The 16,590-nt window shown below is 46.8% G+C and overlaps 1 long non-coding RNA gene across 1 annotated transcript in view; it reads left to right on the top strand.

Moving 5' to 3' along the window:
• LOC128837186 (uncharacterized) overlaps window positions 1-7,711 on the top strand; it is a 77,521-nt gene extending 69,810 nt beyond the window's left edge. Inside the window, exons 4-5 of the long non-coding RNA XR_008444915.1 lie at window positions 6,999-7,126; window positions 7,542-7,711. This is a non-coding gene — a long non-coding RNA (uncharacterized LOC128837186). The remainder of the gene's footprint in view (window positions 1-6,998; window positions 7,127-7,541) is intronic.
• Window positions 7,712-16,590: the final 8,879 nt, after the last annotated feature.

Raw genomic sequence — 16,590 nt, 5'->3', positions numbered from 1 at the left:
TCCAAAACGGCTTAGCGGACCGCCTCAGCCGATCCTACCGAATGCACGAATGGGCGTTGAGGCGAGACGTCCTGCATTCAATCTTCCGGAGGTGGGGCTTTCCCCGGGTGGATCTGTTCGCCACCAAGGACAACAGTCAATGCCCTCAGTTCTGCTCATTTCAGAACCTCAGCCCGGGATCATTGGCAGATGCCTTCACGATCCCCTGGGGAGGGAGCCTGAGGTATGCCTTCCCTCCGTTCCCACTCATACACAAGGTCCTCCTCAAGACCCGCAGGGACAGGGCGACAATTATACTCATCGCCCCGGCCTGGCCATGCCAGCATTGGTTCACAACCCTGCTGGAATTGTCCATAGCCGACCCGATCACCCTTCCCCTCCATCGCGACCTAGTCACACAAGACAAGGGTCGCCTGCTCCACCCGAACCTGTCATCGCTACATCTCACGGCGTGGTTTCTCTCTGGCTGAACGATGCGGAACACAGGTGCTCTCGCCAGGTTCAACAAATCCTCCTTAGTAGTAGGAAGCCCTCCACAAGAGCAACCTACCTGGCCAAATGGAAAAGGTTCTCCCACTGGTGCGAGCCTCAGCACATACAGCCTTTACAGGCCTCTGTTCCGTCGATCCTGGACTACTTACTGCACCTCAAGCATCAAGGGCTCGTGCCCGCCTCGATTAGAGTGCATTTAGCCGCCATTTCGGCTTTCCATCCAGGAGAGTTGGGAGTGTCAGTGTTCTCCAACCCCACAGTGGCCCGATTCCTCAAGGGGCTGGACAGGGTGTTTCCCTACTCGCGCCCGCCTGTCCCTGCGTGGAGTCTGAACCTAGTCCTGACAAAGCTCATGGGACCCCCCTTTGAACCCCTAGCCACTTGCTCCCTCACGCACCTTTCGTGGAAGGTGGCATTTCTCGTGGCCGTCACATCGGCCAGGAGGGTATCAGAATTGAGGGCCCTCTCTTCAGAACCCCCTTATACAGTTTTTCATAAGGATAAGGTGCAACTGAGGCCGCACCCCAAATTCCTCCCGAAAGTGGTATCGCAGTTTCACATGGGACAGGACATTTGTCTACCGGTGTTCTTCCCTAAACCCCATACGGACCCTCATCACCGCAGCCTACATACCCTTGATGTTCGAAGGGCATTAGCGTTCTACCTGGAACGGACCAGGTTGTTCCGCAGAACACCTCAGCTGTTCATTGCCATTGCGGAACGTATGAAAGGCTTGCCTATCTCGACACAGCGCTTGTCGGCGTGGATTGTGCATTGTATACGCACATGTTATGAGCTCGCCAATGTTCCAGCCCCAGAGATCCGGGCCCACTCGACTAGGGCCCAAGCGTCCTCAACGGCCTTCTTGGCGCAGGTCCCTATCCAGGAGATCTGTAAAGCGGCCACCTGGTCGTCCGTGCATACGTTCACAGCCCACTACGCGATCCATCATCAGACCAGAGAGGATGCGATGGTCGGACGGGCTGTGCTACAGTCAGTTGTACCTTGACTCCTACCCACCTCCAATGGTAAGCTTGGGAATCACCTAATGTGTAATGGACGTGAACAATCACTCGAAGAAGAAAGAACGGTTACTTACCTTCTGTAACTGTTGTTCTTCGAGATGTGTTGTTCACGTCCATTACACTTCCCACCCTCCTTCCCCTCTGTCGGAGTCTCCAGCAAGAAGGAACCGGAGGGGTCGGGTCGGCAGGGATATATATACCCTGGAGCGGGGCGCCGCTCTGGCGGGAAGGAGAGGGCCCTGCCGGCCCGACGGGAGCCGCTAAGGGAAAAAGGTTCCGACGTCCATGCACGCGGCGCGCGCACACCTAATGTGTAATGGACGTGAACAAAACATCTCAAAGAACAACACTTACAGAAGGTAAGTAGCCGTTCTTTTCTAGCCTTTTATATTATGGAAATAATCTCAAATCTAGACTGATTGCCAGTGTTGAGGGTTTCACTGATTTATCCTCAAGATCACAGGTAATTCACTGTCCTTACACACCTCTCCCTTGCAGCCTATCAGGCTGGCCTGTGAGATTTTTATATCCCACAACCATGGGTCACTCAATTTTTTTGGGTTTGGGGTATGGTGGCCTAAAACAAGTTACAACTGTGAGGGTGGCTTCACTCAGGCTGTCTCTGGCCCACTGCGTTCTGTATCCTAGATAGTAGCCTGTGGCTGAGCTGGTTCCTGTGCTGAGGAACTAGTACAGCCTCTGGTCACAAAAGATGGACAGCTCGAGTGTGAGAGGCAGCGTGGTGTATGGGGTGAAGTATGTGACTGAACGCAAGCGACTCCTGTGTTCTAATGACTCCATCTGTAGCATGGCCAGGTTACTTATTCTCTGCCTTAGCTTCCCCGCCCCACAGGGGGATCACACTGACTACCTCACTAGGGGGTGGTGCTGACTGATTAGTATATATTTGTAAGGTATTACTATATCTCAGCTAACATTAACCAGAATGCACCCAAAACCTTCTGGTGGATCGGGGTGGGCAAACTTTTTGGCCTAAGGACCACATCTGGGTGAGGAAATTGTATGCAGGGCCATGCATGTAGGGCTGGGGCAGGAGGTTGGGGTGTGGGAGGGGGTGCGGTGTGCAGGAAGGGGCTCAGGGAAAGGGGTTGGGGTGCAGGAAGAGGTGCGAAGTGTGGGAGGGGGCTCAAAGCAGGGGGTTGGGGGTGCAGAAGGGGTGTGGCAGGGGGCTCAAGGCAGGGGGTTGGGGTGTGGGGTGCAGGAGGGGTTCAGGGTGTGGGCTTTGGCCCGGTGCCGCTTACCTTGAGTGGCTCCAGGGTGGCAGTGGTGCGCTGCAGGGCTAAGGCAGGTTTCCTGCCTGCCCTGGCCCCACGCCGCTCCCAGAAGTGGCCAGCATGTCCGGCAGTGGCTCCTGGGGGTGGGGTGGGGCAGGTGGCTCTGCTGCACACTGCCTTCGCCTGCGGGTACCACCCCCAAAGCTCCCGTTGGCAGCATTTCCCCGTTCTCGGCCAATGAGAGCTGCGGGGGGTGATGCCTGCAGGCGAGGGCAGCGCACGGAGCCCTCTGCCCGCCCTCCTCTAGGGGCCGCAGTGCTGGCTGCTTCCAGGAGCAGTGTGGGGCCAGGGCAGGCAGGGAGCAATCCTTCGGGCTGGATTGAAAGCCCTGACAGGCTGGATCCGGCCCGTGGGCCGTAGTTTGCCCTCCCCTGTGGTGGATGGAACTTGGCAGCCCCCAGCTGTCCTTTGGAAAAAAGTCTAAGTGTTGCCACCTATGTAGACAGCCCAGCACTTGTCCTGGAGCACAGGAGGTTGCAGGCACGCTGAAGATTTTCCTCCCCCTCTACTCAAACAAGGTCATTTAAGTAGAAAGGGCAAAGAGTTGCCTTTCTGAGCCTCCCCACAGTTGTAAATCTGCTCCCATGTGTAGTGGGGTGTTCACAGGAAAGCAGCTGGTTATGCTGCATATTGCCCTGGAAGCTTGTTTCATAGGATCACCCCAAAATCAAAGGGCAGGGGAATTGCCAACCCACCAAGAGATGAAATTCCAACACTGGTCACCTGTACTGAAAATGTACTGTGAGCCAAAATGGTACCACCCAAGTTACTAGCTGGAGCTGTAAAGGGAAGAGGAGTCATTTTCCAGTTTTATCATATCTCTTATATGGATGTCCTTCATGACAGGATGCGTCATGGTAATCTGGTAAGAAGCATAATGATAATTAGCATGTTTATGGCGGCCTTAATCGGAGGTTCATACTGCACTTTACCAACATTAATAATGTAACTTCACATCAGACCCTGGAGATAGGCAGGTGTTATACCCAGTTTACAGATGAGGAAATCAGAGCACAAAGATTAAGTGACTGGCCTAAGATTGCAGATAAAGTCAGGGGCAGAACCTGAGCTAGAACTTCAGGAGTTCTGATTGCTAATCCTGTATGCTAACCACTAGACCACATTTCCTATAAAGATATGAGAGAGGAGAAGTGCTGGACAACAGTTTGATAATGCTACTTCATGACAAAAAAAATCTCTGAGCCATGCCCATTGGAAAGGGAGTTCTAGTCTGGGGACAGGATCCAACAGCATCCTTATGTTCCACTGCTCCCTTTTCTCTCTTGCAGTCATTGTATGTAAGGCTCCAGTCCTGTTAGATGTCCCAAGTTAACCAAGGTCAGAGCTAGCTTATACTTAGATGGAAGCCCCCTCAAGAAAACCCAGGGTTCTGTTGCAATGGAACTGGTGTTTGTTTTTCTGTTGACTCCATACTGACCAAATGTCCTGTCATGGTGCTTGACAGTGCTGTGCTTCTCGTTTTTTAGAGGCGATACAAAATCAAGGCCCCCATCTACGTGTGGCCATTACAGATCTTATGAGATATTTATGTAAGAGTTAACATTAATCCTTTTGTCTGTCAGATTCTAACCATGCTAATTATATTCTCCTCTGTAAACTATCTTTGCATTTTTAGTTAGATACAATACTGTTATTCACTTTCTGCCCTAAACTGTTATGTGAACTGTTAAACAGCTGCCAAATTCCACCCCAGAGGTGGCTGCATTTCATTGTTAAAGTGATTTTTCTACACAGATTTTTGTGATTTTTTTTGCAATTAAAGACACTATCGGATCATTACCTAGTAATAGATGATACAGACACATTCTTTCAAACTGATTAATGAAGCTGAGGTCTAGAAGTATTAGAAAGGCATCACACTCAGTACTCAGGCGAAGAGCACATCTTGGATGATACCCCAGCAAACTTCTTTGGTCAATACCTGTGGGCCTTTCTAGGGAGGGGTATGTGTGGGGCGGGGGGTGGGGGAGGGAGAGAGGGAAAGGGAGAGAGTATGTGTGTGTGGTGGCGGGGAGAGAGGGAAATGAAAGAAGAAAAACTAGGAAGAAAATAGAGAGAATTTCTCCCTCTAGTCCAGTGTCTTGTGATTGTCCTGATGAGCCATGTTGATGGGATTCAAATTCACTCTGAAGATGTGAATAGAGTGGGGGGAATAAAGAAAGAAGAAATTTTGGAGCGCACTGAAGTTTTGATATAAATCACAGGCCTCCTACCTATCTGTTTGGACAGAATGTAAATGCAAGTGTGTTTCCTGGTGATCGTCCAGGTGATAGCCTCTTTGGAATTCCATGGAACGGCCAACTGTCGGCGTGTAATAAATGATGGCTATAAAGGAAAGTGATCCCAGCCCTGATACAGCAAGAGGCATTTGTTTATATTCTTATAATATGTATCAGATTGAATAGAAATGATCACTTAAAATTGACAAATGGAGAGCAGAGAGATTTGGTGGGGATGCCAAAGCTCAGCCAGGACTGGTCTGGCTACAAACTTTTTTCAGCAAAGATTCTCCATGGAATCCATGCACCAAGCCAGATGGGGTTTGAAGTCATGGCTGGGGACATGGGGGCTCATACATAGTAATGATCCACATGTCTCTGAGAATTGCATGATGGCAGGACGGTTATTTTGTGGCTTGTCAGAAAGAGTGTTGTGGAACTTGTCCTAGCTTTGGAGGGCTGCCATTTTGGGGGGAGGTGCGTCATTCCCAGTAGCTTTATTTCCATTGGAGGGTGGCACTCCTGTCATGAAATTTTAGCTCTTGTTTTGAAATGGGCTTTCAGTAATGAAATCCCACCTCTGCCACTACTTCCTGGGCTCCCCTATAGTATTACAGAAATAACAAGAGGCATATTGTCTCCTCCATTCAGGGAGGGGATGGAAACTCAGTAGATCCCTGTTGGGGTTGATGAAAGGGTTCCACCTCTATGGCATCATTACCCCCTGGACTAAAAGAACTGGGAGGGGATTCCACAAGTAGAAACATTTAGATTCCTTTAGATGGGGGAGCAGCCTGGGTAGGGAACTGTGGTCCAATGTCAAGAAACAGCTCTGATTGCATCTCAGAATATCAATACCTCCAGTGGCTCCTGAAAGCTTGGATGATCTCTCTCATTCCAGTCTCTTCTTCTCCATATGATCTTGCATATTATAGAAGTCCCAAAAATCCAGTTGAAATTAACTTCTTCTTTGTCTTCTGCCCCCCTGCTTGCTTGATTCCCTGCTGGAATGTCATATAATGCTTACAGACTGGCACAAGAATGTCAGTCCCAAAGAACCTCTCTCAGCATTATAAATGAAGATGTTTATAGTCCTCTGGGTTGAAATACCTATGGGGACATTCAGGGAATGGGCATAAACCACTTCCTCTCCTGTTAGGGAGTGCTGCCTGCTTTCTTAACACTCGTCTCTCTCAGGAGGTGTCCAGGTAGATAACGACTCAGAGCTCCAGCTGAGGGCAGCTCAGCTTGCTCCAGCAGGAGGCACTGTAGGGAACAGGGTAAGAGTGCTGACTGTGGGGGAGCTCCCAGCTACTGCAGTCCTAGTCTTTTCTAGCAGGAGGCACTATAGGGAATGTGGTAGACGTGCTGGTTCTGGCTGAGGTCCCACTATTCCAATCGCAGCAGCAGGCTCTGTAGGAAATGATGCACTGTGTGCCCCTATACCCATATCCTCATGCCAGCCCATCTCTGCATTGAGTCAGAGACTCATTCACTCTCAGCTGCCCTACAGTGGATTATACTGGAGTGTGAGGAATGGGGCCAAAAGGGAGTCTGGTGGGAGAAAAATGAGGAGGATGTGAGAGAGCAGGTTGAGAGACATGAGAGCTAGGTACGGAAGAGGAAGCCAACTAAAGAAGAAAAGAGAGAAAGAATGAGCAGAAAAGTAATCATGTAATGGGGTATACTGGCCCTTTAACACTAGAGGGGGCCAGAGACTCCCTTGCAGGAACTTTGGAATAAATAGAGGCCCTGGAAATGGCCTGGTAGCAGGAAGAGAAGTGGTCTTGGGATTAGTAGTTGGATGGGGAAAACCAAGACGCTGTCCCTTTAAGGGCCTTGGACCAGGAGCCCTGTTGGTTAGGGCAGGGCTCCCCTCTCTCCCAACCAATGGGGGGAAGCTCTGACGGAGGGCACTACAGTATATATGTTGTCTTCTCCCTCAGAACAGGGACCGCACTGACAGGGAGAATGCAGCCAGTGCCCCAGCTATGAACAACAGGACTGGCAGCTCCACGAAGAACTGTCTGAGGCAGAATAAGAGCTCCGTGTGCAGCAGAAGAGCCAGAGATGAGTATGAAGTTCTGTGTTGCTGAAATGGACTTTACATTTGGGACACTGAGGACTATTTTGAACTGATTTTGATGGTTAACCCAGCCCCAGGCTGTTGGTGGTGGTAGTCTCGGAGAGTCTGTGGGAAGCTTCTAAGGGTCCCCAAAGAGGGTGAACAGAGGGTGCTGCAGAGGCACTTCTGGCCATGGGGGGGGGTGCTCAGTAAATAGCAACAGAACAAAAGAACAAAGAGGGGGAAAAGGGAAGAAGAGAGTACAGGTCTGTCTCATCTTACGCTGGGGTTACGTTCCGCAGTCAGCGCCTAAAGCAAAGATTGCGTATAGTCAAAATTACATTGAGTACATTACACTACAGAAACAGTATTTAAATTGTTATTTTTCTTTTTTTTTGTTTTTGTTTTTGCCGACCGCGTAAAGCTGAAATCGCACATGTTAAATGCGCCTAAGATGCGACAGACTTGCAGAATATTAGAAAGCCTGGAAGGACGAGGCTAAAGGCAGGAAATAAGCCAGAGCTTAGACAAGAAGGATATTCCAAAAACCCTGAGACAGCAGATGCAAGTAGGAAATACAGCAAAGGGAACACAGCATGGGTGAGTACTGTCTATTCCCACCTGGCCTCTCGCAATCATGTGGCTCAGGTTTTATATTGAAAGGAGGCCTGGGGAGTAAAAGGTGGTGGCTATTTGGCTGAATTGTGGACTCCATTTTCTCTCTCCTTTCCAGCTCCCTGAACACTTCCATGCCCTTTTTTGAGGAGCAGGAGTCCTATCTTTTACCATGAAAGTCTGGTCACCCTGTATAGGGGATTGTTCTCTGCAGTGTTTTCCTACCATGCTTGGGTTCTGCAGTAATGGCAACCCAGGAGGGTACTTCCATGCATTTCTATGCTGCAGCCAACAGGCTGGGACTGTAATGAGAGAGGACTGGAGCTTTGTGTGACAGAAATCAGACAGTACTCTTTTCAGCTGATATGATCAAGTAGATCTGGAATAGGGGACATGGACAAAGCTTTTCTATTGGCTGTCAGTGACTATGTCATTAGTACCCTATAAATCCACCAATCCTTTTTGTAGAAGGTGGAAAATCCAGTTCCATAATGATTAAACGCTCCAATCCCTGCTTGACCGGAGGATTGTTACATTTTTATGTTGCTTGAAATAATCCTTCCCTCTTGTGCCATCTAGTCTCCCTACCCTGAATTATGTAAAACTAATAATATAGACAGTGCATTTTTTAAGCTGTTAGTGGAAAAACTCTTGCCCCATAAACTGAAAAAGTGGAGTAGAACTTCAAAGCCATAAGCTACTAGCTATTTCCTCAGCTCTGAGGTGTGGTGACTGGGGTGCAATACTCTTCTGTTCACAGCAAATCACCCCCACCCTGTCGGTATATGATTCATTGTATCCTTGAAGGTATGTATTACATCCCTCACTTGAGAATACTTCTGTGTTGTGGCACTGGCTCCACCAGCCTGTTGAGCTTCAGCAGTTATAGCAGCAGCTGTATTACAGAGAATAATTATTTAATAAGCATCACACAAAGTACACAGTGCTCTGCAAAACACAGAAACTACATAATCCCTGCCCTGTGTTGTCTACAATCTAATATAGACAAGACAAAGCACCGCACAACAGTTCAGGTAAGGGTAAGTATGAAGAGCAGAGATAAAGGTAGGTGTTCAGATACCACAGAGATGTATAGTATAAACCGTTCAGACTCTATTAAATAGAGATCATTGATAAATAAGGCAGGAAGGGTTTTTCTGTCAGACGCTGCGTCCTTCAGAATTTGCAAACTGTATTATACAGTTGGGTGTGGCTGGTCTGTTCATTTTAAGAAAAAGATCCCTAGTCTACATAGCTCTGTGAGATCCATTTGTGGAATGAATCCCCAAAGAGTTTGTTAATAAAGAATAAAGGAACAGGACACAATTCTGTGCCCCCAAACGCACACAGAGCACATTTCTGTCTTAATGCAGAGATGTTAATACCCCCGGGCCTCTTTCTGAAAAGGCTGTGTCAGTTTGTGCCAACCTTCATCTACAAAACTTTGCCTTGACTATAAAATTACTGGTTTACAGCTCCCTGATGCCTGTGAGAGCACAAGAGTCTAAAACTGCTGCACAGCACTGGAAAAGCAGCAACAGTTTTATTCTGGGATCAGTGTCATCTGCACATTGTGGGCAGTGGGGGAAATCTCAGGGTCTTTTTGTGATAAACAGGAAAATAGGGACATCTGTGACTATTTTCTTGTCTGGTACCATCCATGGTAAGTTTAGCTAGATGTTTAGAAATTCCTCTCGCTCTGCAGCTGGACCCTATGTAGCATCAGTCTCTGTCTTTGGTTGGCAATAGCAGGATGCCCTCTTGCAGATCGGAAAGGTGCATATGTGAAAATGAAGAGAGTCAACTGAACTGATCAGGGAGGTGGAGACATGGACTTATGAGGAGAGATTTAAAGAGCTAAATATGTTTAGGAGATGGCATAAAGGTCTGCAAGTGTAAAGATGAAGGAACAAAGGAAACTATTTTGGGTGGTCCCTGGAGTTATAATGAAGAGTAATGGAAAAATTTTATGTTGAAAATCAGAAGAGCCTTAGTAATAGGTCTCACTATTAGCTGGGGAATAGTCTCCCAAGGGTAATAGTGTGAGCCGCATTGCTTGGGACATTTTAAAACTCATCTGGAAAAGCACTAGAAAATGTCCGGTAGGGAACAATCCAGCATTGGACAAGGGGTGGGCTGGAATGACCTCTCTTCCAATTGATCTTTTTCATGTGCAGATATGAAAACCTGTTCTACCTGTACATGTCCATAATATTCAAGAAAGGACATGGCAATTTTTTGATGCTGTGCAGAGGCTTGGAATGTTGAACGTAGTCCCGGTAGCAATGGATTAGTGCGCAGAGTGCCTCCAAAGGTGCATGACAATGCCATTCATCACATTATTTTTATAGTTAATGTGGTAGTACTTGGGCAGGATCATTGAGGGCACCATTGTGTTGTACAAACACACTGGAAGACATAATGCATGCCCCAAGGAGCTTACAATGGCCCTGCAGTTTATTATGTGGTTATCGCCCATATCGCCAATACTTCCAGAAATGGAGACTCAAACCAAAGCCTGGAAAAACAATATTAAGCAGATTTCATCTTGATAATAGGAGTGCCAAAAACACACTGAAAGTAGCTTTCTATGATAAAAATATGCAACATGATTACAGCCCTACATACCTCGGTGTGAAACTTGACTGGACCCTCACCTTCCATAATCACCTTGAGAAGGTAGCTGCAAAGATAAAAACGAGAGCCAACATAATTCAGAAACTAGCAGGTACAACCTGGAGTGCATTGGCTTCAGTGTTGCGAACATCTGCAATGGCACTTGTATATTTGGTGGCTGAATATTGTGCTCTGGTATGAAGCAGATGCTGCCACATGCGACTTGTTGACAACCAACTGAATACAGAGATGTGGTGTATCACCAGAACCCTTCAGACGACTCCAACACCATGGCTATCTGTTCTGTCTAACATCGCTCCCCGACTGATATACTGAACTGCTGCGATGCTCAGCGAATCCAGGAAAACAGATGTCTTCCTATCCACCAAGACCTCAACAATGGCCCCTCAACACCTTAAGTCAAGGTTTCTCAAACTGGGTTTCTCGGGGTCGCGAGGTCATTACTTGGGGGGTCGTGAGCTGTCAACCTCCACCCCAAACCCTGCTTGCCTCCAGCATTTATTATGGTGTTAAATATATTAAACAGTGTGTTTAATTTATGGGGGGGGGTCACATTCAGAGGCTTGTGATGTGAAAGGGGTCACCAGTAAAAAAGTTTGAGACCCACTGCCTTAAGTCCTGCAAGCCTTTCTGGGAACATTTGCTTAGCCTCATGCAATCGGGCTATGATCAGAAGGAGGTTTGGAAAGCAGATTGGGCTAAAAAAATAGGCACCTTGTTCTGGAGCCCATGCAGAAGGTTCCTGAGTTCACCCTTCCTTGGTCATCTTGGTCAACTCTGAAGCAAATCTGAACTATGGTAGATACAGACATCTAATGCACAAATGGAAAATCAAGGACTCCCCAGCGTACAAGTGTGGCTCCCCACAATAAACTATCAAACATATTACCACCTACTACCCAATCTATAAATATGAAGGAGGCATCACTATAGTAAATTCTGCTACTCCTGATGTAGCCACTTGGCTGGATCAACTTCAGGTGAAATTGTAGCTGTGCTCTACACCAGCCATACGAAAGAAGAAGCAGCCCATATGTGTGGTGAGGAAGCACTATATAATTTTATAGCATACTATTTAAAAAACAAACAGGATGAGCACCAAACCTCAGTATCCTAGAATTGAATGCCTTTGTCCTGGCCATTTTCCCCCATACCCACTGCTTTTGTTAGCTATGGATGCCTGTGTGACAGGGTACTGCCTGCTGGTCAGAACTCCCTGCCACATGGCATGGCCCTTTAAGAGATTGGGAGTGGTCTGATACCCACGGTCTGAGGAAATAGGGAAGGGGTCCTGGCAAGAAGTAGCTAATCTGGTCTGGGTAATTTTCTGAAAAGACCCAAGGGACACTGAGTGCAATATGCCTGCAGAGCTATGATAGACCACAAGGGGAGAGGAACATGCTCTCTGAAAGGCTGATCCCTTAAACCAGTGTTTCCCAAACTTGGGACGCCGCTTGTGTAGGGAAAGCCCCTGATGGGACGGGACGGTTTGCTTACCTGCCCCGTCCGCAGGTTCGGCCGATCGCAGCTCCCACTGGCTGCGGTTTGCTGCTCCAGGCCAATGGGAGCTGCTGGAAGCGGCGGCCAGTACGTCCCTCAGCCTGCTGGTAAACAAACCAGCCCAGCCCGCCAGGGGCTTTCCCTACACAAGCAATGTCCCAAGTTTGTGAAACACTGCCTTAAACCCTTGACGTGCGGAGCTGACTTAAATGGAAGCTCTGTGTGAGATTGTCTTTGTCTTGTATCTATTTGTAAGGCACCATCCACATGTGTGGCATTATGGAAATAACAAATAATATCGGCTGCTGTACTTCCTTTGGCCTGGACACAAGACATGCTGACAATGGGCTTTGGTAAGGACTGATTTTTCTTAAGCAGTCGGGAGCTGTACCTAACGTTCCTAATAGAATGTGTGCTGTGGTTGTTAAACAAGTGCAGTGTCTGTGGGGAAAATGTGACAGAAAACAAATACCGAAGTAGTAAAAGCAATGGAGTGGGTGTCAGGAGATAGGGGTTGTATTCCTGGTGCTGCCACTGACTTTTGTGTGACTTTGGCAAATAATTTAATGTATTTGTGCCTCAGTTTCCCCACCTGTAAAATGAAGATACTGTTACTTACTGTCCTTACTAAAGCACTTTAAGATTTTTTTTATGAGATGCACTATAAGCGCTGAGTTATTAATAAATATGAGTAGTCTTGATCACAGAGAGAAACACAGAACACCTACTCACTGACTTCTATGTTTTTGTCATTTCTTATTGTTCAGTTTTTCAAACCATCCTCATTGAAGTGTTCAGAAGCAAAACTCCACCCAGTGTTGAGTCTTACAAACCCCTATCAGTTCTCATGAACTTATCTAGTAAATGTTTTTATTTTTATATTTTTCTTACCTATGCTACACTGACCTAGTCTTGCTCTCTAGTTCTGCCCTAGAGCACTGGTATATGACCACAGCTTCTAGCATTAAGTATTAACGTACTTTGTTTTCTACAGCTTTCGGCAGCTCTTTCTCGCTAACTATTAAGTAGCTTTCATTGTTGTGCTACACTCACCTCGTTATCTCCATACTGATTTATACCTGCCTCTGGAGATTTCCATTACTTGCATCTGAAGAAGTGAGGTTCTTACCCACGAAAGCTTATGCTCCCAATACTTCTGTTAGTCTTAAAGGTGCCACAGGACCCTCTGTTACTCTCTACAGCTTCACTGTACCCGCTGAGTATGAAGCTGATGGTTTGTTTTTACTTTTAACCCTTTTCCAGTCATTGAAGTTGAAAGTTTAAGTTGCTGTGTTTATTGGGAATATTATGCTTTTATTCACAGGATACATCTGTGCTATAAGAAATTTCTAAACTGAAGAGAACTTAGTTATAAAGCTGGTGACAGCATGTTACATTGGGCTGCAGCACTCAATCCCTTCAGCATCCTGTATTGTTACTGGCATAGCGTTGAGAACTGTAGAGAGATGTATAACTATGAGCTTTGTTGATCCCATCTCTACTACTTGGCTATTCACACAGCGACAAGTGAACTCCCAAAGTTCTGTCCCTACCATGTGCTTGGCCTTAGTGTAAAAACCTGGTGTGGGATGTCTGGGGGCAGAATTCTCTATTTTGGATGTTCAGGGATTGGGTCAGTACTCAGGGGGGAACAGCCTGTTCCACTATCCCTCCACTGATCTGCTTGGATGTGAGGATGATTGGGGAGGAATTCTGTGACCACCACAAGGAGGGGTTGAAAAAGACCAAACTAGTGCAGTGTACAGAGGATGCAAGCAGAGAAAACTCTGAGCGTAAGTATGAGCTGGTATTGTGGCTCAGTGCTCTGATATCTTGTGCCTCAGCAGCTTAACTCTTTGTTCTCTGGGCCCACAGTTAACATCCCAGTTTGCGCTCTTACATGTAAGGGGAGGAAGACAGGCTCCCACTTGTCTCTAGGGCATCATTCTGAATCTGGCTCCAGTTTGATTATGATCAAAAGTTGTTACCGTCTGATAACAGGTTGAGGAAATCTTGATCCAGTTCCTAGTGGGTCAATATCTAAATTCAATCCTTGGCTTCCCCAGTGAAACTGTTAAGGAGGCCAGTCACAAGAGTTTGAATGAGCCATAAAAATCAAACTCCTCTCTTACCTGTGGAGGGGGTCCTTCTTCAGCCCTGCCCTATTACTCCGGCAAAGCAGTGGCGGGAAACCATGAATTGCCATTTTCTATGCTATCCCTGGTGAATCCTCCATCTCATTTCCAGTCTTAACTGAAAAGACACTTGTCTTCCTTCCATATACCTCCTAACTTCTGATTCGGGTACTATTTAATACTAGCGATTGGCAGTGGACCCTTTAAAAGGCTGCCGCTAACAATGTTGGTGCCTGTAGCATACTTGCTCACCGTTTTCTTGGTTAAAATACACTTAACTGATGACCTAGATGCCTTTTAGTGCCATAAAGGTCAAAGTTCAAATTTTGGTTTTTGTGTGTGTGTGTGTTTACATGGCAATCCCCAAAGTATGAGCTGATTAGGATTCAAGGCTGTAGCTCTGATGGGCACCTGAATGTTTAACATCCAAAACTAAAGTCTGGTGATGTTTTGGTGAACTTGGCTAGTAAATTCAAAAGCCATCTTTCAAACAGGATCAGGAGGGAGCCTAGTGAATTACCGGTCTGGTCTGAAGCCTGTTTGTTCCAAAAGATCCCTCTGTGTAGTGAGTTAGTTCAGAACAGGAGATCTCTGGTTCAGGGTGGAAATTCATAGAGGGAAGTTGTCCTAAATCTATAAATAAAGAACCGTTAATTGTCCTTTTGACAAATGTGGCCATGAAAATGTGAATGAGTTTACCCTGCTTTTGCTCCAGATGTTGACAAGGGGAACTGACTTGTCCTTTAACCAAGACTTTGCTATACGTTATACAAGGGGAGCCCAAACTTTGGCCACCCAAAGGCAGATCCCTGGCATCTTGCTAAGAGCCTAATAGCCATGGAAGCTTCATAAAATGCAACAGGTTGTAGCCACCTCTCTTTTGCACCAAGGTGTGGGTGGCCCCTGGAGATAACAGGACTTGGCCTGGCTGCTCATTCAACATGGAGTGTTGCATGTTCAGATCTGTAGGTCTCACATCTATATTAGAGATGAGGGAACCACTGGGCTGCATTGCAGAAGCTCGTGGGCTGTGTTTGGTTTGTGGACCATGCTTTGGCTACCCACGCTATATAATGTCTCATTTTCCAAGCCTAAGACTATAACTAATTGTGGGTCCTCCACCAACTCTCATTGGATCCAGCCTCAGTTTTCTGATCAGTTGCTGCTGTCTAGACAGGTAGCTACTTAAATTGGCCCCAGCTGTATGAAGCAGCTGACAGCTATTAAAAAAATGATCTCGGGTCTCTCTTGATTCTCCCACTTTCTACATTTCCTATCCACTCCCTTTTGAGGTTTCCTTATTTTAACTTCTTAGGAATCTTTCTTTCCAGGTCTTCCATTTACTATGTATCTTTTCTCTCTCTCCTTTTTTTCTTTTAAAGGAAAACCCTGTCTTTTGTTCTTCCTCTTCTTCGTTGGCTTCCTTCGTCTTCTCCCCCCTTCCCACTGTCTCTCGTTTCTCCCCTTTGTAGGTACCTAGTAGCCAGGAAAAAGGGGTGGATACCTGGGCCTGCAGCTTTGGCTTGAAGTCACCTCCAGAAGCACATGCCAAACACTTCTGGAATCAGCCAAAAGGACTGCAACAAAAACAATAGAGCTGGTGTCATCTCCACTCTTCACTCCCCCAGGGCTCTCTGTGATGCATTTATTCACTGTTGTTAACAAGGATGGTGCCCCGAACTCACGCCATGGTGCTTGGAAAACGTCCCCCTGTGATGTTAGGATTTTATCTCACTCCAGAGTTCTTCCCTCTGGCTGTCTCCGACCATCATGCTTGTGTCATAACTATAAAGGGAAGGGTAACAGCTCTCCTGTGTACAGTACTATAAAATCCTTCCTGGCCAGAGACTCCAAAATCCTTTTACCTGTAAAGGGTTAAGAAGCTCGGGTAACCTGGCTGACATCTGACCCAAAGGACCAATAAGGGGACAAGATACTTTCAAATCTTGGTGGGGGGAAGGCTTTTGTTTGTGCTCTTTGTTTGGGAAGCTGTTCGCTCTTGGGACTGAGAGGGACCAGACATCAATCCAGGTTCTCCAAATCTTTCTGAACAAGTCTCTCATATTTCAAACTTGTAAGTAAACAGCCAGGCAAGGCGTGTTAGTTTATCTTTGTTTTCTCAACTTGTAAATGTACTTTTTGCTAGAGTGTTTATCTCTGTTTGCTGTACTTGGAACCTAAGGCTAGAGGGGGGTCCTCTGAGCTCTTTAAGTTTGATTACCCTCTAAAGTTATTTTTCTATCCTGATTTTACAGAGATGATTTTTACATTTTTCTTTAATTAAAAGCCTTCTTTTTAAGAACCTGATTGATTTTCCTTGTGTTTAGATCCAAGGGGGTTGGATCTTGATCCACCAGGAGTTGGTGGGAGGAAGGAGGGGGGATGGTTAATTTCTCCTTGTTTTAAGATCCAAGGGGTTTGGATCTGTATTCACCAGGGAATTGGGAAAGAGTCTCTCAAGGCTACCCAGGGAAGGGAATTAGCTTTGGGAGTGGTGGCAGCAGACCAGATCTAAGCTGGTAGTTAAGTTTAGAAGTTTTCATGCAGGCCCCCACATTTGTACTCTAAAGTTCAGAGTGGGGAAGC

The sequence above is a fragment of the Malaclemys terrapin genome, chromosome 4 (genome assembly GCF_027887155.1).
Source record: "Malaclemys terrapin pileata isolate rMalTer1 chromosome 4, rMalTer1.hap1, whole genome shotgun sequence".
Classification (NCBI taxonomy): Eukaryota; Metazoa; Chordata; order Testudines; family Emydidae; genus Malaclemys; species Malaclemys terrapin.
The sequence above is the reverse complement of the archived record's forward strand: the minus strand, read 5'-3'. Positions and strand labels throughout refer to the sequence as shown.